The following is a 21,318-nucleotide window of genomic DNA, read 5'->3' on the forward strand; positions in this document are numbered from 1 at the left end:
GGGAGGCACGGCTCTAGGCACTGGGAATTCATCACAGACACAACCCTAGTTACAGTCTGGTGGCATGAGACATACAATAAAAAAGATAAATAAGTGAAATGTTAGAGGAAACTGTTCCATGGAGAAAAGTAAAGAAGGGAGGGGTGGAGGAATACCAGGAGTGAGTGGGTAGATGGGTGTCAAAATTGTGAATAAGAAGCCAGAGAAGGCCCCATTAAAGTGATATTTGGATGGGGTGCCTGGGTGGCTCAGTCGGTTAAGCGTCCGACTTCGGCTCAGGTCGTGATCTCACGGTCCGTGGGTTCGAGCCCCGCGTCAGGCTCTGTGGTGACAGCTCAGAGCTTGGAGCCTGCTTTGGATTCTGTATCTCCCTCTCTCTCAGCCCCTCCCCTGCTCATGCTCTTTCTCTGTCTCAAAAATAAATAAAAACATTACAAAAATACTACAGTATAAAGTGATATTTGGAAAGGAAGAGACGAGGTGAAGGGGGTAGCCATGGAGATCCTGGGAGAAGACTACTCCAGGCAGAGAAAACGGCAAACAGGAAGGGTCTAGACAGGGAGCATGCTTAGCGTGTCAAGGATGCGGCTGGAGCGGAGGGCGGGAAGGAAAGCAGATGAGACCAGAACAGTAACAAGGGTCAGGTGACGTGGGACCTGCAGGTGACCTTAAGGGCTGTGACTCCCACTCTGAGTGAGACGGAGCCACTCCAGGATTTTGGCTTATATTCTAACAGGGTCTCTCTGGCTGCTGTGTTGAGGATAAACCAAAGGCGGGGTAGTGCAGAGGTGGGGAGACAGCTGGGAAGCCACTGTGATGACCCAGGCAAGAGCCAATGGCGGCCGAAACCAGGGTGAGGAGAAGGAACTGGAAAGGGAGACCGAGAGGGAGACCGAGGCAAAGGGAAAACACAAGGCTGACTCTGCCTGCTTGGCGGCTATGTCCTTCGTGCCCAGCTCAAGGCGGCACCGGGAAAGCATTTGGTGCAGAACAGAAGGAACCGTGGCTCTTGTTCCCTCTCTGAGCGCTCCCCGACCCGCCCTGCATCTGTGGAGGCCGCCATCTGCGGCCCAACCGCCCACTCCAAAGCCAAGGGACTCCTCTGTCATTCCTTTTGCCTTTGTCCCCAAACCTGTCTCAAATCTATTACTTCTCAGCATCTCCATCGTCACCACCTCAGTCCAAACCGCCATCATCTCCGGCCGGCTGTCCGGATCGCTCTCCCCAGTGGGATGTCCCTCTTCACCCTGTGCTCCCTCTCCCCACTCCCGCCCTGCCCCAGCCTCTTCCCCACGGGTCCCCAGAGTGACCATTTAAGAACACACAACGGACTCTGTCACTCTTCTGTGTAAAGCTCTAGGAGGGCATCCCAACACACTTTGAATAAAATCCAGACTTCACTCTTGGCCCCTCAAGGCTCTGTGCGAGCTGCCCAGGCCACCTCTGACTAATCTCTCAGTCCCCTGTGCCCCCGACAGGGCCCATCTTTTAACTATAAGCGCCTTTGCTTCAGCGCCCTGAGAAGACCTTTAAATAGTAAATATATCTCAGCCCTTTAATGTATATGTCTATATATGCAAATCTTAAATATACAGAAGATACATAAAATACATATATTTACTAAATATATATTTATATATAACATGTATATCACATATATCTTATAAATGTATAACTATTTATATACCCATATATATTTATACATATTAATTGTGGCTGAATCTGTGCTGCATTTCATTAAGTGAAATGCACACCAACTCTATTCAACATCAGCATTCTGTTCTTCAGTAGTTTATGCTGAGATGGGCCACGTGGCATTTCCCAACTTATTGTGGGTCGCATCCAGTCTCCCAGGGTCCAAAAAAATAAATCTGGGCTTAATACTGACCACAGATGAGAAAGGAAAAATACACAAGATGAGAAGACACCAAAACCACCAGCAAAGGACCATGGCCAGGAATCTAAAATATAAAGCGAACCCTCCATTTAAAACGAAGAGAAAAAGGAACCACTCCTAAAAACGATGCCATGGAGAAAGGAAATGGCGAATAGTGGAAAACCTTTTGGAATATAGTGCTTCCTTTTTTGTATTTTGTATCTGTGGAGTGAAAGATGGACAGCATTTCATTTCTGTGATTCCTCATGCGGCTTTACACACTCTGGCAATTAATTCTTGAGAGCCCAGAGTTAGACGTTCCAGATAAAAGTCCAACTGACCCTGGAGAGCCTGGCTAACTTCACAGAAGTCGCAGGGCAAAGTGCACAGAATTTGCAAGATGCTAGAAGCTGACATCGGGTTTAGCGGCAATGAGGAACACGGGACCTGCGGTGGTTCCAGAAAGAGACCAGGTTAATGAAAATGTTTGCCTAGCTGGCACGTGTAACCTTGACCTTCAAGAGTCGCTGTGAATTTTCAATCAATGGAACGTCTGAATGATGAAAACATAACCAGAAAAAGTGTCCTAAAGTGTAAGGTAGGAAATGATAAAAATTATAGATGAATGGGAACAAGTGTTCATTTACCACGACACCAGGTATTGTAGCCATCTGAATTTTGTAGGTGGCTAAAATCCAGCAAACACATTTCTGGGGCAGTTGTCCCTGATTTTCACTGAAAAAAGAAAAAGTGAATAAATAAAAACCTGAAGAGCACACTGCTCCAGAAATTTCCCTTCAATGAAACTTGTCTCTCAGTGGGAGTTTGAAAGGAGAACATATATATATAAGTGGACAGGGGACATAGTATATCTATATAGCTATATATCTATATATATGGAATATAAGCTGATATATTTATATACAGTGGACAAATTAGGAAATAAAACAGTGGTGCAGAAAGGGAAGAATTAAAATGTGAAAGAGGGAGGATGAAGTGATAGAACAGTTTCACTAAACTCGTTTCATCTTGCCCAAAGAATGTTCTCTCCTCTGGCCTCTGGTAAGATTAGCTGAGACCTATTTCCTACAAGCTCACATGCACAGCAAAGGTGGCTTGGCTGAAACTACCTGAAGGCCTATGTCCCGAGGCTTGCAGGATGGTCTTCTTCCCTTGAGGATGGGCACCTGGACCCGCACCCGTGACTCCTGGTCACACACCTGGCACCTGCTCCCCTTGCAAAGAGGGGACAGGGTTGGAGATGAGAACTGAACTGATACAACAATACAGCGAGGAGGAGGCTCACTAGAGACAGCCTTGTTCTTCTTTCTGCTTTCCCCCTGCTGTGTGGTAAAGCCCAGGAAACACAGTTGGTCTTCTCAGCGTGAGCAGGGCTTACAGTCTCCGAATTAATCTGGGGCTCTTGTTCTATAGACTCTGCCTTTCAGACTGCAGAGGAGCTGGTGTTGGACTCTTTTCCAAGTTTTATTTTTGACAGAAATAAAGGGCAACCACATTCCTGCCGATAAAGCATATTTCTGATAGAACCTCAGAGCATTATCTAACAACAACCCCCTCCCCGAAATGGAAATATCATTTTTGGTTCTGCTACTTACCAAAGTAATACATCATTATTGTAAAAAATGCAAGTAATCAGGGGATATAAGAATGAGAACATGAACACTCTCACTGGGATCCAATATAACTCTACAGAAGATAACCACTATTAACAGTTGTATTTGTATATATCCTCTTAGACATTTAAATGCATATATATGAAATCCGTATACTCTAACCACAATGGGATCACACTATCCTATTCTGGAACCTTCACTTTCACTTCAAAGTATACTGTGGGGGCACCAGGGTGGCTCAGTCAGTTGAACGTCCAATTCTTGGTTTCGGCTCAGGTCATGATCTCACGGTTCGTGAGTTCCAGCCCCGCATCGGGCTCTGTGCTGGCAGCAAGGAGCCTGCTTGGGATTCTCTCTCCCTCTCTCTCTCTGCCCCTCCCCCACCTGTACTGTCTCTGTCTCTCTCAAAATAAATAAACTTAAAAAAAAAAGTTTGTTAAAAGTAGACTGTGGATATTCTTTCATGTTAGACATGTGGATATATCTCATCTTTTTAAATGGCCAAACCTTCATCAATTGATTCAATGGATGGTGTTGAGCACTGACCTTGAGAGCAGCATTGAATTAAGTAACTGACAAAGTGTTTACTAATGTCAGGCTTACAGTCTTTTGATATTCGACTGCATGATATTATTTAATCCCTCTTGATGGACATTTAGGTTGATTCTGCTTTTCTTTCATTCCCTTGGCATTTACCTGAGTCCTGGTTCTCTAATTCTTTGGGTAATATATATTATAAAGAGGTTCTTGATGTTTTAGATAAGTACCATGATCTCTAGACCCTCCCTTCGAAATTTTCCAACAAGCCATTTTCCCTGGAGACTTTACATCTTAATTGTGACTTTTGCAAGAGTCTGCACAGCAACTAGTATCAGACTTGAAGGAGCGCTGGAAATGGACTTGGAACTCCAGCCCAGCCCCCCTGGTCTGCCTGTGTTACAGGCACACACGTGCAAGTTTAGCCTTTCTTATTTCTAGCACATAGGAGGGCATGCTCACCCTGCTCTTTCAAGAGTACATGACTATTAGCATGGAAATACCCACTTCTCTACTTTTGGCTTAAAGACATATTTTGCCCAACAGCATCCTAAGTGCTCTGTTGCCCGATGCTCCCCTCCTGACCTTCACGTCCACTCTTCTCCCTGCTACTTCATGTCCAACTAATGGCTAACTTCCCACCACCCCCTCCTGGACGGCCAGCCATTAGAGGTGAACTTGCATCATATGCTTAAAGTGCCCTTAAGTAAGTGGACAGGGGCCATACTAAATGGTCACCTTCCGGGCCTGCAGAAACTACAAAGCTATCTCAAAGAAAGTAATTGTTAGAGGGGCCGAAGTCGAGGGCTTCAGACAAAGTTAACCTGCCTGCCCGGGCTACCTTGGAGCCAGGTGCCAGGGCAATGCTGACAGCACTAGTGGAAAGAGGGGGGACCTCTGGGGGCCCTCAACACTCCTCCAGGGTTGCCAGGGCTAAGACCATACCATGGTCAACTTCTGTGGAATTCTGATTGCCATAAACATCTACTTAACTAAAGGTATTAAAGAGTCTCTTATTTAAAAGATAGGAATTATTGGAGCGCCTGGGTGGCTCAGTTGGTTGGGCATCCTACTTCAGCTCAGGTCACAATCTTATGGTCTGTGAGTTCGAGCCCCGTGTCAGGCTCTGTGCTGACAGCTCAGAGTCTGGAGCCTGCTTCAGATTCTGTGTCTCCCCCTCTCTCTGTGTCTCCCCTTCTCTCTGCCTCTCCCCTGCTCGCACTTTGTCTCTCTCTCTCTCTCAAAAATACATAAAACATTAAAAAAATTATAAAAGATAGGGATTATTACCTTGGGTTTTGATAAAATAATGAAGGGAAACAGTGAGCCATCATGGGCTGAGGAGGACAAATAGATTAGCCATAGGGATCTAGGCCTCACACTTAACCAGCAGCGTGAGGTACCAGAGGAGCTCCGCTCCTCATTTTTAGACATCCTCTAGGGGCCACAAATGCATTTAGCTAATTGATACAAGCCCCTCCATCGAGTCTAAGAATAGTTCGTAATTTTTAAAAAGTTCATTCAGCAAACATGTGTTTAACATCTACCGTTTCTGGGCTTAGCGCGAATATTCTTATTTAAAAACTAGCATCCTACCTGGGATAACAAAAGGAAGGGAATCTGGGATTCCGCTTGCAGGTAAAAGCAATTTCGTTAATATTTATTTTCACAGTTGCGCTGTAGAATTGGTGAGATGGTTATTGCATCTTCGTTTTACCCTAAGAATGACGGGTTCAGAGAAGCTAACTGTTAAGACAAAATCATTTAGCCTGTGGCTGTGGAGAAGCAGGATTGGAAGTCCCCTTCCTATCCCCCACACCCTTCACATCCCTGGCTCCATCACCTTTGGTGTTTGAAGGGTCGCTTCCGTTGGAAAGTACAGATCGATCATGATCACTTTCTACCCCAGCCAACATGGCTGAAATATTAATGTTTGTGCATCAAACATACGTCCAGGTGAGAAGGCCATTAACTAACAAAAAGACTATGAAGTAGCGTCTTTTAAGTTCTTACATCTTTTGCATCCTCCAGCAAGGTGCGTGCAAAAGGGAATTGGACTTGGTAGCAGAGGAACTAAATTGAAGTCCTTATTATAGTACTGTGTTTTGTGACCTTGGGGAGGTCATTTGACCTCTCTCGGTTTCATCCTTCTTCAGAAAGTAGGTATAAGAACACCTTTCTTCTAGGGCTGTCTGAAGGACTAAATGAGAAAAAGGAGCCCGAGTGAATTGGGAAAAGTTCAACATCGTGTCTTATATCCAACAGGTACTTAATACACGTTGACTATTAATCTACATGAAATAAGGGCTTGGTGGGTTGTTTACAAAGATGAGCCTTTCAGATTTGGGAACACTCTCCCCCATGCTTTAATGGAGAATTAGAAAAACAACAGGAAGACAGTCAGTCACATGAGGGGGTGAGCTTCCAACCTGATTCACCTCCCCGGAATCACTTGCCAAATGTGAAAGAATTTGTGGATTTGCACCCAGAGAGGACTCCTGCCAGACCTCCGTGACTGAGTGTTTTCCCTGGTGGAAGTTATTACCTTAACTTGAAAGTAAGCAAGAGATCCCATTAGAGAAGAAGCTGATGGAGAGCAGGACACTGTTTCTTTCTTTGGTCTTCTGTCCTGAGGCTGGGGAGGGCTAAGGGGGGTTTGGGCAGAATCAGAGCAGGCTCAGGGAAACCCCACAGAATTTGCCATCCTGCTCTGGGAAGGTACTAGTGCTAAAAAGTGGACTTTAATCCAGGGTCTGGCTGGACAAGACTGGTGTTTTCAGAACAAATTGGATATACGATACCATTAACAAACATCAATGATTGATTGAATCAATTCTTTCATACCTGGGGAAAGAAATGATTCAGTTGTTTTATTGCTTTTTTAAACCAGGTTTTCACAAGAAGATCAGAGGTGAAAAGGAGGAATAAACTGGGTTTAAGAAAAACCCCAAACTTCCATTCATCGTTGGGGGGGAGGGAAACGGCCACAGAGAAATCCTTGTCTCTCAATTTTATTTCTTTAATGTTTATTTTATTTTTGAGAGAGGGAGAGAGAGAGAGAGAGACAGAAAGATAGAGAGAGAGAGACAGAATGCGAGCTGGGGAGGGGCAGAGAGAGAAGGAGACACAGAATCTGAAGCAGGCTCCAAGCTCTGAGCTGTCAGCACAGAGCCCGATGCGGGGCTCAAACTCAATGAATGGTGAGATCATGACCTGAGCCGAAGTCAGACACTTAACCAACTGAGCCACCCAGGTGCCCCGACTCAATTTTATTTCTAATTATTGCCCAATTTCTTAACCCAGGCCTTCATCATCTCCCACCTGAGCTCGGAAATATTAACTGCTCTCCGTCTTTAACACTCTACCCGATCATGTCATGTTCCTCAAAAAGCTTCCATGTTCCCTACTGATGATAGATTAAGGACTAATCCCCATAGCCTAGCATTCTGGGTCCTTCAAGGTCATGCCCAAATTCAGAGGAACTGTCAAATTCTTCATTCTACCCTGAACTTGTACACATGCTTTTATTGACACTCTAATCCCCACAATGGTCCAATGAACAAAGCTCATGAGAGAATAAACATAAAACACTCTGTAAATGTAAAGCTGTTTCCTTAACTAGTCAATATTATAACTGTGACTCTCTACTTATTGAATCTTACTTGGTGTTCAGATGGAGGTTATTACTTCCCGCATTCAGCTGTCCTTCCTCTTCCAAGAGAGCATTAAGCATATCCATGGTGTTTTGTTGGTACATCTCTATACAGCTCTGAGAAGGACGCTGAGCCTGTTTCCCCTTGACTGTAGATGGTGTTACTTTCCTTGTGTCGCTTTTAAGAATTCATGGGGCACCTGGGTGGCTCAGTTGAGCGTCCAACTCTTGGTTTCCGCTTGGGTCATGATCTCATGGTTTGCGGGTTCAAGCCCCGCATTGGCTCTGTGCTGACAGCATGGAGTCTGCTTGGGGTTTTCTGTCTGTCTCTCTCTCTCTGCCCCTCCTCTGCTATCTCACTCTCAAAATAAATAAAAATAAGCATTAAAAACAAAACAAAATAAAAGTATTCCATGAAGCAGAGGGCAGCTGGAATATTTATACGATTTTGTGTTAGGCGAATAGTAAGGTGGCTGGCAAGTATTCCTGGAGATTATTCAGTTGGTAGTAACCAAAGCTGCTGTGTCTGGACTTCCCGGTGAGTCTTTCTTCTACTAAGAATGTCTGGGGAGCTGGATATTTTCTTTGTCTAAGGCCAAAGTTTATCAGGGATAGTATTAGATTTGGTTTTTTTTTCCTTACATTTTGTTTTGCCTGGGCAAGAGTGGTCTCAGGGGTAGTAGAATAGCGGTCTTTGAAGGTAGCATAGTCACTATAAGCTAGCGAAGGAAAAGAAAAAGTCCCCCAGAATATAACAACAGATACTCTTTGGGGGCTGATCTTACACAGGAGGGGTGATAAAGCACAATGGTTAAGTACATGGGTGCTGGAATCAGAGGGCCCTCAGATCCAATCCTGGCTACAAGACATACTAGTTGTATGGCCCTTAGGGACTTGTGCTTCTTTGAGCATCAGTCTCCTTAAGTGTAAATTTGGGTTTTTGTCAGGATCAAGTAAGATATGCAGTAGAGCCTGGCAAAGTAAACACTTCCCCCTCCTCCTCCTCCTCCTCCCCCTCCTCCTCCTCCTCCTCCTCCCCCTCCTCCTCCTCCTCCTCTTCCCCCTCCTCCTCCTCTTCCTCCTCCTCCTCCTCCTCCTCCTCCTCCTCCTCCTCCTCCTCCTCCTCCATCACTGTTGTCATCATTACCATTATCATCATCATCATCATCATGTTATTGTCTCTCTGGCCATATATCCTTCTATCTCCACATTCCTTCCCTCCACTTCAGCTTCCCTGGTCTCCTTCCTTAAACATGCCAGGCATGTTCCCTCCTTAGGGTCTTGCACATGCTGTGGTCTTGGTCTCGAGTGTCCCTGTGCCCCTGTATCTTCGTGGTTCAAATGCTTCCCATATCCTCATGGCTCAAATATCTTCCCATGAGCCCATGGCTCAAATGTCACCCCCTTACATCACTATAGCTTGATAGCTTGAACGCCTTCCCTCACATCCTCATGGTTCAAATCCCTCCCTACCCATATCCTCATGCCTCATTCCTCACCTCCTTCAGGTCTACTCCAATGTCACCTTCTCAGTGGCACCCTCCCTTATCTCTTAGCAATAATTTTAACACCTCTTTCCCTACTTTGCTGACTGCCTTAACACTTATAATACACTATCAACGTCATCTTGTTTATGGTCTGTCTTTCCCCACTAGAAAAGAACTTTCACCAGGTCACAGATTTTGGTATGATTTGTTCACTACTCTATGCTAATGCTAGTGCTGAGAACAAAGCCTAGCATATAATAGTTGCTTAGTAAAAATCTGTTGAATCAACAAATAAATTACTAAATTCAATTTGGTCTCAATTGTAATTTAACCTATTTTTTCTTTGCTCCTAATCTCACAATACAGATTATAATTTTTAAAAATGTTTTAATGTTTATTATTTATTTGGGGAGAGAGAGACAGACACAGCATGATCAGGGGAGGGGCAGAGAGAGAGAAGGTGACACAGAATCCGAAGCAGGCTCCGGGCTCCGAGCTGTCAGCACAGAGCCCAATGTGGGGCTCGAACTAACAAACCGTGAGATCATGACCTGAGCCAAAGTTGGACGCTTAACCGACTGAGCCACCCAGACACCCCCAGATGATGAAAATTTTAAATAAAACAGAGGACAGTGTTTTTGGCATCATGTGCAGCCCTTCCGTGAACCCACTCCCCCTTGCTGCTAACTTACTGCACTCCAAGTGTATGTAGGGCACTATACTGGCTGCCCAAGGCCACAAATTGAAACAAAGCATAATCTCCTCCTGCATGAGTTTACAGGGCTTTCACATAGCCTATTTCAGTAAATCCTTGAAATGCTGTGAGAAAGGAAGGGGCAAGATTAATTACCCCTGCATTAAAGCAATTGGGGGCAAATGTCGAAAGGTTTTCCCAAGGTTACATGGCTGCCAAGCTCCAAAGGTAGAATAGAACCAGATCTTCATACTTCGTCCACTCAGCAGCCTCACAGGAGAACACACAGCAGTCTCAGGGAGGATGTTCCCAAGTGTTCGAAGATGTGTGTGTGTTTGTGTGCTTGAGCAGAGCCTGCCTGCCTAGCTATTTACACTCAGGTTACTATTTCCATTTCTTGTTAAGAAAAAATGAAAAAGGAAGCTTAATCTGAAAAGAGAGAAGGTGAAAACGCATCTGCAAAGCGAATAAAATACAAAAAATCTAAACAAAGGATCCCCGCCATCTCTCACAGAGAAAACTGTGTATGGTAGTTCCTGTGAGTTTACTCACTTAACGTCTCGCACACCCACCTATCCCCTTCCCAGTAGGAACCACCTAACACTTTTCACTTCTAATGAGCGACCTTATCTTTTCTTGTCCTTATGTTACAACCAACACTAAAAAACACCATAGCACTGGGCGCCTGGGTGGCTCAGTCAGTTGAGCATCTGACTCTTTGATTTCAGCTCAGGTCATGATCTCACGGTTCATGAGATTGAGGCCTACGTCGGGCTCTAGTAAAACTTGGACTGTATGGATGGGGTTGGAGCAAAAATGATTACAATAAAAAAATATGAAAATTTCAAATGTATCCAAATAGTTTCATTGAAGAAAAAAAGCAAAAAGAAGTGTTGTATTGTATGTAGCTATTCTATCTGAATAATGGTGAAGATAAGTTTGCCAGAACTTCTCTTTCCCTTCATTAATGACTTCTGATGTGCACCAGTGTGTGAAATGATAACAATATTATTCCAGTCCTCTGAATCAATCACTTGTTTCTTTAAGAGCAGCATTTTCCCTTATAAGAAAATTATGCAAAAAATAGGACAGAAAATAATAATACAAGAACACAGAAGCACAGTGGAATTGACACACTTCAGTGATCAAAACTGAATTGGATTCATTTGTACATAAAAGCCAAAAATATCCATTCGTCAGTCTAAGTGTCCATCAACTGATGAATGGATAAAGAAACTGTGGTTTATATGCACAATGGAATACTACGTGGCAATGAGACAGAATGAAATATGGCCTTTTGTAGCAGCGTGGATGGAACTGGAGAGTGTGATGCTAAGTGAAATAAGTCATACCGAGAAAGACAGATACCATATGTTTTCACTCTTATGTGGATCCTGAGAAACTTAACAGAAGTCCATGGGGGAGGGGAAGAAAAAAAAAAGAGGTTAGAGAGGGAGAGAGCCAAAGCATAAAGGACTCTTAAAAACTGAGAACAAACTGAGGGTTGATGGGGGGTGGGAGGGAGGGCAGGGTGGGAGGGAGGGCAGGGTGGGTGATGGGTATTGAGGAGGGCACCTTTTGGGATGAGCACTGGGTGTTGTATGGAAACCAATGTGATAATAAATTTCATATAAAAAAAAGCCAAAAATAAAAATTTTAAAAGCTGAATTGTAACTATGGTATGCATGTAGCTTAAATCACTTCTTTCCTTTGGGTCACGTGGACTTTACCTATGCATTAAGAGGCATATCTTTAAATGCTTAAATCTGTCCCTAATGCATTAAATAACAGGATTGAAAAGTTAGAACAACACCATTCCTACCGTAAAACTGTGAGCTATGTGCTACAGGATATAGGAGAAGCTTGGAGTAATGTCTTCATTCCAGGAGCTCCCATTTCCCTTTAAATGGTTTCACAAGAATTTCCTGAGAATGTGCTGTGTACCTAGGGCGGGGCAAGATATCACGGTGGATTCAGAGGACAGAGGGATTTAAATAGGATGGAGAGGCAGGGAAGACAGGTCAGCTGGCAAACCAGAGAGATGGTCGCTTCACATCAGAGACGTGCTGTCTATACTCAAGGAGCAGAAGTACGCAAGGCGACGACACGTTACACATGAAACAATGAGAGCAGGAGTTGTTTTCACTACGACTTTGGGTTCAGGAGTGGCTTAGAGTCTTGGAGTGTGTGTCCCCACTTAACTCCTGAGAGAAGGTGCAAAAAACCCCGAAATACAGAGACCCATGGCACTGACTTGGAGGAAACCCCTCATGTGACTTCCAAGGAGAAGACAATTTGTTGGTAGAGGATCAAAGACGGACCAAGGCTCAGGCCCTGGGCCATCACCCTATTTCTATCAACCCTTTCTCCCTCTTCAGCTCCCACTGTGCTTGGCACTCAGGGTCCTCACGATCCTCCTCAAGGACTCCAGCCCAACCCCTCTGCATCCACCCAGGCTGCTTTCTGACAACTTTCTTCTGCCAGTGCTCACCAACGGAGGCAGCGCATAGCACTGTGGCTGGGAGCGTGGCTTTTGGACAGACCTAGGTGGGAACGTCAGTTCTGACTTGCCAACAGAATATCCCTCACGCTCACCCCCACCTCTTCCCAAAGCACACACACACACACACACACATACCTGTGCATGCGCACACACACGCATACACATAATTTAGTTTCTTGAACCTACAGCATTTTAAACATCTCCATCCAAAAAGAATCATGGCTTCACATTTGCATAATTTAAAGTTCACTTGGGTGTTTTTCCTAGTCAAGGAAAGAGCCCCAAAGCAATAGAGAGGTCTCCATCTCTAACAAGACCCATAGTGCTGGTAGATTTTTAAGTGACTTTTTTTTTTTAAAGCTTCTCTCTGTCGAGGTTTAAAAAATCTTACAGAGTTTCAGGCTTAGCAGGGATCCTGTTTCACTAGTTTATCTTCCATAGATCTTCACTATTCAAGTCAGGGTTGGTCAGGAAGCTAGCTACCTGTGAGAATCTACTTACCGTGCATTCCTATTGTGGTGATGGGCACAGCAAGTGTTTTATATACAAGGTGACATCATCCATGCAGCACCCTGGGGTGGGTGGGTGAGGGTGACCAAGGCTCTAGGAGACCTGAGGGCTCCTGCCACCTGCAGGGGGTGTATGAGACTTGTTGGTGCCACAGTGTCATCGTTGTGCAATGTGGGTGTGGTCTCTTTTGCTCCGTTCACTCTGGAGCGTGTGCACACATGTGTTTTCTGTATACCGGGCATCCGTGTTAACCGTGTGGCAGCATCTTGCCAGCTGTGTGGGCTAAACTCTGCGGGCTTTTCCAGTCTCCCCAGTGAAACTCGTCAGAGCTACTGCTTTGTCCTCGGACATTCATTTCCAACCAGGCTTTGACTGTTGATTAGAAAGAAGCCCTTAAAATAATTACATTAGCCTGAAATAAGATCACTTGTCTTTTCCTTTGGAAAACAATTTTCAGGTTATAATCACCTCAACTGTTTCCAAATCAAGCTTTGGGAATGGCTCTGCAGAATGGATGGTTTCCACAGGCAGAGATGGTTCAAAAAGAACCAAGACTTGTGATCGGAACTGACCTGTCACAGAAATCCTAGTCCACTCGCTGAATAGGGTTAGCAAGAGGACCGACTGAGGCAAGTGTGGTAGGGCCTTGTGGACCTCTTTCTGAGACCAAGCTTGATAAAAGGAATATTATGGAATAACTCTTAGATCAGAGGCCATGGGATCCGCATCCTGCTCTGCCAACTCAAGCGTATGGCAGGCTGTTTACGCACACTCCCAGGTCCTCGGTTTTGTCACCTGCAGAATCATGATGATGATGAGTGCGTAGTGCCTGTGGCTGTTATGAAGGAAACAGGCATAAAGTGCCTTTGCCTACACAAGAAGAAGGAGGGAAATTTGCCCTCCCCTCTGCCTCCATTCGGGTCACTCCTCGGGAAGCAGTGATGTCACTGGGTAGGCGTCCAGGTTACAAATTTGCCAAAAGCAAGGATCACAGTTAAGGTTAAGGTTCAGTACATTCCCTTTCCTTGTCTCTTCCACCTGGCTCTAGAGATAAGCAGAAATCTCTGGCACTTTCCCCCTTATCCCTTCTGCTCACAGGTGGTACAGTGACTCTGTCCTCCCTGGCTTAGCAGCCGAACGGTGGTAACACTGGCATCTGAATTGAGAGGGTGGAGGAGGGCTCCGCATGGGTCTTGAGCCTAAACCATCCACTCCAAGCTGCTCAGTGCAGAGCCTGCCCTGGTTGTCTGGCTAATGATAAGAGACACTTTGATTTCCCGATGTCTGTGTGTTTATAGTTCCCAGTGGGAAGAGGAGGGGACTGGCAGAACAGGGTTTGGCTATTTCCGGATCTCGGTACGTCAACGAACACTACCTCACGGAATAAAATGGTAGCCAATGCACACCAAAAGGAAGCTTTGCTCTCCAAACACAGGCTGTATGCAACCCTCCTCCAAGATGTTCCCATTCTAGAGACAGGGACACTTCCACTCCCCTTTTAAAAATTCCCTCTCCTGCACTAGCAACCAGGTGGACCTCAGCTGGAGCTTTCTGTCAGAACCTCAGCCCTGGCTGCCTAGGCGTGGATGGTGGGAAGTGAGCAGCCCGGCATCTCATCTCTTACCAGGGGATGAGGCAGGGCTGCCTTTTCTGAGGGGTGTTTGCACTTGGCCCTGGGAGATTTGAGCTGTAAAGATGACATCCTTCCGCACGGCAGCCTCTCTTTTCCAAGCAAGGAAGGCAGAGTAGGTTTCTTTTCTTCATCAGCAATGGATCCATTTCTGATCCATTCGCCACAATGGAATGTGTCATCACTTATTTTCATGCTCTGTTAACCACCCCCCTCCCCCACAGCCAAGGTGAAAACAAAGCTAATATCCATCAAGAGACCAATGGATAAACAAAATGTGGTATACACACCCCATGGAATATTATTTAGCCTTAAGAAAGAATGAAATTCTGATACGTGCTACACCATGGATGAACCTTGAAAATATTATGCTAAGTGAAATAAGCCAGACATAAAAGGACAAATGTGGCATGAATAGGTAAATTCAGAGAGACAGAAAGTAGAATAGAGGTTACCAGGGCTAGGAGAAAGGGGGTGAACAAAGAGTTAGTGCTCACTGTGTATAGATGTTCTGTCTGAGGTGATGAAAAAGTCCTAGAGATGGATGGTGGTGATGGTTATACAACATTGTGAATGTACTTAATGCCACCGAATTGTGCACCTAAAAATGGTTAAAATGGTAAATTTGATGTTATGTATATTTTATCACAAGGAAGGAAGGAAGGAAGGAAGGAAGGAAGGAAGGAAGGAAGGAAGAAAAGAAAGAAAGAACCACCCAGCAGTCCTGGGATACGAACTCCATGGAAGAGAAGGCTCCCAGAATTCCATCCCAATTTCCCAGCATCCACATGTCACTGAGGCACAGCTTTTCTGAGTGGCCAAGACAAGATCAAAGCCAAAGGAAACAATGTTCTTCACAAGACTTGGCAAACAGCACTTATTAAAACAGTCCCACTGACAAAATAATGGACTCCACGATTGTTTCTGTTCATCCAAGAGGACAGCATGCCCCAGAGGCAAGGAGAAGCAGGCAGCATTCTGCTTTCAAAAGGTGCTTCGCCCTTTGACCAAATAATAACCAAATAAGCCTGTTGTAGTCTCCAGCACATGATTTATGACCATAGATATTATTGATTGCCAAATTAGAACTGTAAATTCTTGGGGCGTCTGGCTGGCTCAGTTGGTTAAGCATCCGACTTCGGCTCAGGTCATGATCTCATGGTTTGTGGGTTCAAGCCCTGCATGGGACTCTGTGCTGACAACTCAGAGCCTGGAGCCTGCTTTGGATTCTGTATTTCCATCTCTCTCTGCCCCTCCCCTGCTAATGTTCTGTCTCCTTTCTCTCTCTCAAAAATAAGTAAACATTAAAAAAAAATTTTTTTTAAAAGAAGTGTTATTTAAAATAACAAGAGAACTGTAAGTTCTCTAGATATTTCTGGAAAAAATATTTTCCATACATACATAATACATAATATATGTATATTTTATATACATAATATATGTATAATTTATATCTGCTTCTTTATTCCTAATAACAATTGTAAAAATAACTAAAATATTCTGGACACTGTAGTCATGGAGACACTACTGTCTCCAAAACGTAAAATATAATTTGTTGAGGAATGTCTAATAAGACAGAATGAAAACTAACAGAGGCAAGCAAACCTAATCAAAATCTTGGTTTCAGTCTAATTAGAACAGAGAAAAGAAACCCATGTGTCAGAAATCCAGAAGCAGCAGTCAAATAATATGAAATCATCCTGTTCTTTCATCTACGAATGGAGTTGTGTTACACTTTACTTTAACCAAATAAAGTGTTTTGACTAGATTCCAACTCTGATGGACCCTGAGGTAGGGAAGGAAAGCTGTGTGATGAATAATAGATAAATAAGAGGCAGCCCCTACTCTCAAGAGCTAGCAGTCTAGTGCACCAACATACAATGAAAGCTACAAATGTGAACCCTGTAGATAATTTAAAATATTCTAGTCATCACATTAAAAATTAAGAAGAAACATGGGGCTCCTGGGAAGCTCAGTTGGTTAAGCGCCAGCTTCGGCTCAGGTCATGATCTCACGGTTCATGAGTTCGAGCCCTGAGTCAGGCTCTGTGCTGACAGCTCAGAGCCTGGAGCCTGCTTCAGACCCTGTGTCTCCCTCTCTCTCTCTGCCCCTTCCCCACTTGCACTCCCTCTCTCTCAAAAATAAAATAAACATAAAAAATTTTTTTTAATAAAAAAAATTAAGAGAAAACAGGCGGAATGAATTTTACTCATATATTTCATTTAACCAAAATGTACTCAAAACATTATCATTTCAACATGTTATCAATTTAAAAATTATTAATGAAATATTTTATATCCCTCTTTTTTTTTGTCATTGTTCTAAATCTTTGAAATTCCAAGTGTATTTTGTACTTACAATACATCTCAGTTGGGGCCAGCCACACTTCAGATGTTTAATAGCCACATGTGGCCAATGCTACTGTACTGGATGGCAAAGATAGTGGGAGGCAAAGAAAATATGCAAAGAGCTCAAAAGCAAGACCATCCTCATCAGGGCTATAAAAGAGCCATAAATAAAACATCTGTAGTATCCTCAAAGAGGTGGTTGCATCTGAATTGAGTCCTGAGTTAGGAAATGGTATATTCAGACTTGCATTATATAAAGACCTGACTGGTGGCTGAAGGGAAGATCGGATGGTTGGGACAAGGATAGAAGGAATCAAGAGTCTAGAAAAGAGATGCTGGAAACTAGGGCAAAGGCCAGGATGGACTTAAGAGCTATTTTGGAGGCAGAATTAGCAGATGTAGTAACTGACTGGAAACGGGAGTGACACTGTCTGTGGTTACCCAGCAGCCATTTCTCTGACCTTCCCTGTTTACAGAACTGATTTTGTTCAGGTGTTTTGCGCCCTCTGTAATGCCTCCTTTGGGGAGAAGATGAAAGAAGTCCTAGCCCCAGGAAGGTGGATCTTGTCTAGCATAAACCAATTATAGTTACTTTATTTATCATTGACTACCTTAGGAAGGAACATGAAATCCAATTTTGGCCAATGAGGGTTGTAGATTAGTCTGCAAGGGTGAGGATGGGATTCTGAGAAGAGCTTCTTAGATCTTAAGAAAAGATACAAGGAAGAGATAGTCTCTTTCTACCTCTAGTGTGTGGTGTGGTAAGGACGTAATTAATGTCTGGAACTACCGCAGCCAGTGTCATCCTGAGGTGAGTCAACCAACATCTGAGAATGGCAGAATGGATGTAGAGACTCTTGGTGACATCATTAAACCATGGAATTAACCAACCCTGGAAATGCTCCACCTCTGGGCTTCTGGTTTTGTGAGAGAATGTATGTAGGGATTATTTCAGATATAGGGTCATCCCTTATTTGCAGGTGACAGCATGCTAACAGATAAGAAAAGGGAAGAATCTAGATAATGCCCCAACCATTGGTAGTAACTATGACTTTCCTTTGTTCAGTATGCTAGATAGCATAAGAAGCTCTTTCAACTCATAAATCCTCCTAACAGTCCAGGCAGGTGTTCAAGCATATCGTCTTGTCTGCTTTTGCCTGCACAGGATCCCTCTCCCCCATTCTTCCTTTGCATTTCTAGCCACTAGTACAGTACTTGGGATTAAAAAAAAAAAAAGACTCCTCTCATTCCTTGAGCTTTTTCTATGTGTCAAAAACTGTTATATGTTTTATACACAAAATCTCACGTTATTTCCTCATTCACACTGGCTTACAACAGCTCTGTGAGTGAGGTATTATCACCATTTAACAGATGAGGAAAATAACTGAAGGACAGAGGGGTTATATTATAAATTCAAGGTCTCAGTTAGGGACTTGAACCCAGAAATGTCTCTCCATAAAGGTTATGTTCTTTACCACTATGATACAATAGCACAGAGTAATTCATTGTTTATTGAACGAAAGAATCAATTGAGTGAACAAAATAAACAGGCACTCAAAGACATTAAGTACCTTGCATAAGGCCACCCACCTAAAGACAGGTCCATGACTTGACAAAAGTTTTTTAACCCAAAAGCCATTGTCCTTCCTACCACATCCTATGACATCATTTTCCCCCCAGCTTTGTTGAGGTATAACTGACAATTCATGGCTATCATTCATTTGGCACTTAGTTAGACACCACTTTGAAGGGTTCCTGGACATCTCTTTGTGTATGAGTCTCGACAACCAGATTATCAATCCCTTGACGTAGCATTGCTTTTCTGTGGCTCTCACAGCAATCAGAATAATGTATTTTTCCCAGTTAAGAGCTTGATTTCAACATACAGTATCCTCAATATACTAATGGTATAGGATGACCATAACTCCTGGTTTGCCTGCAATAGTCTTGTGTTACATCTGTTGCCCCAGCTTTATTATTACTAAATATTAATAATCTGAAAAGTAATCCTGTTTGGACAATAAATTGTATAGTCATCTTAATCATGGTACACAAGAGCTTAGTTTGGCCTGTTCAGCTATACTCTGTCAACCGTGCCCAGCACAGATGCTTCTGGATGGAGGTAGATCCAACAGCCATCAAGGTTCATATTCAACACTGGAACACAGAGAGCTTTCACGCAGAGAGCCTACCATGCCTCATCACCTCTTTGATCCACCATTTGTCCCATATTCTTCTGCCTCTCAAAATCTCTTCTCCTTTGTATCACTGGTTTCCCTTCCAGCAGCCTCTTTCCAGCCCTCATCTCACATCCTAAGGCTTGCCGGCAGAAATGGGGTAATAAGTTTGAAAAGCCAGAGAAATGCATTCTAACATTGCTGTAACCGTCTAGCAACTATTTGTGGCTGAAATCTTTTCAACTAAAGCTCAACACTCTTTTGTAAACAGTTAAGATAGGAAAAAGCAAAGCTTTTGTGGCTAACCATCTACCTTTTGGCCTTTATGTCATATGTGAATGTGTGTATGTCCTGAGAATATGGGGTCACGTGGTAAACGAGACTATATATAATATTTTAACCAGCAAAAATGTATCGTGGTGGTAACAGGAGATTCCCAACAGGTTAATGCCATTGTGAGCTCAGCTGAAAGTACTTTAAGTTCTGGAATTATGACTAATGAGGTGGAGAATAAGAAACAAAATAATTTTTAAACACACTATGCATATGGAAGTATCTTATCAGAGGGGACCTACCAAAGATTAAATTTTTTCATGAAGACAAATGGCAAAAGTGAGATCTAGGTGGCCTCATTTATGAGTATAAATGTAGAGCTAGTGGCCCTGCTGTCTACAGAGAGAAATGTTTCAAGATCCTTTATTCTGAGGATTTCATAGACAGCTGGTTCACTGTGTTAAAAACCTTGGGAAAGAGATTCCATGAGTTGGCAGATGCTTTAAGAGGCCTTGACTCAGCACATGTGGGGCTGACCTGCATCCTAAGAAGTGGCTATATAGGAGAACTCTCTTGATTGGGACGTCCTCCTGCCTGACTTGTCAGCATGACCAGCTAGGAGTCCCTGTGGCAATGAACAAGCAGTGACTGTCAGACTGCACAGGACTAGTGTCCAATATCACTACTGTGTGATACTGAGAGGTAAGTATGGGGTAGACCAGGAAGACCTTAGCAATTTAGGCTAGGCACATGGAGGTGAAGGGCTATTTCTGAAAATAAGCCCTGGAGATTGCTGAACAATTAAAGGAAGGATGAGACCAAGAGAGATATATTGGCCTGCCTGCTTGTAAGATATATAGGAATTCTGAAGATTTAACTAAAAAATAAGAAAGATGTCACTTCACTTGTACCCCACGTTGTAAAATAGTTCCCACTAGTTGGAACTCCATCTGACAAGAGGATCTGGCTGGATGAGATTGTCCTGGTAAGAATCTGGCTCTAATGCACACTATACATAGTGCATCTTGTTTCATGGTTACTAAATTTGTCTTATTAGAATCGCTGCTATTCAATGTGTACGTTATTGACTCTTATTCACCCTGGCAATAAATTATGCCATGGCCATCTTTCCAACAAAGGTGTTGCTGATAACTTCTGGAGGGATTAATGCAGTCAAAGGCAATAGTGGCCCCTTCTCAGTTGCCCATATCTCTGTCTTCTCTTTAAGATAATATTATTCCTTTATCAACAACATCTTTCCAATAAGCAAATGACCTCGCACTGTAATCCTTTTTCCCTTCCTTGTTTCCTCCTGGGCTCCATGTCAATATTTACACATCACCACTAACTCCTACTGTTTGCCTACAATGGCCTTCAGATCCTGTCCTCAACCTCTCATCAAATAACCTCAGATTTTCCATTATTTAATATTGTTTTGCATAACATTTCCACTTTGACAGGAAAACAACTTTCCAAAGTCCAGTGCTAGCTTCTCTTTTAAAAAGCAAATTAGTTGAACACTCAACCATGGTGAGCCGTGAGAATATTGTCCAATGCTGTTTGCTAATTTCTCACTGTTCACTCAATTTTCATTATCTCTGTGGAAGCCAATACAGACCATGGCCCAACTTCAGAAGGCTGCTGGACCAACTGCTCAGTGGGGCTTGCCATCAGTAACTCCTGTGATTTCTCTTTCCAAAGAATAAGAAAAAGGGGTAGAAGAATGGTGAGAAGAAAAGTTGGCCATCTTTCTTCTTCCTTTCCAGAAGTATCTTGAATTTCAAGAAGTATCTTGAATTCCAACAGTCCAAAACAATCTCATTTTCCTAGGACATTACTTTTCATTTATCCTTTGTCACCCCCACTTCCAGACAGTCACCACTTTTTATCTCTTCTATTAACCCCATACGTCTACTGTCAATCTCAGAAAAGTTTATTGTATTGTTTGCCTTTTCTCCATCCCTTGCCCACACTCCACCTTCATTTGTTTCTAGCAA

General features: G+C 43.5%; 1 protein-coding gene across 7 annotated transcripts in view; it reads right to left on the bottom strand.

Moving 5' to 3' along the window:
• NCALD (neurocalcin delta) overlaps positions 1 to 21,318 on the bottom strand; it is a 392,189-nt gene that overhangs the window by 23,698 nt on the left and 347,173 nt on the right. The window contains exon 1 of one of the 7 annotated variants that reach the window (XM_042973313.1): positions 12,885 to 12,905. The exons of the other annotated variants lie outside the window; for them this stretch is intronic. The gene's annotated coding sequence lies outside the window, so the exon portion shown is untranslated. Of the gene's footprint in view, positions 1 to 12,884; positions 12,906 to 21,318 lie in introns of those variants that run through there. 7 annotated transcript variants of the gene reach the window in all.

This window comes from Panthera tigris, chromosome F2 (genome assembly GCF_018350195.1).
Source record: "Panthera tigris isolate Pti1 chromosome F2, P.tigris_Pti1_mat1.1, whole genome shotgun sequence".
NCBI classification, from domain to species: Eukaryota; Metazoa; Chordata; class Mammalia; order Carnivora; family Felidae; genus Panthera; species Panthera tigris.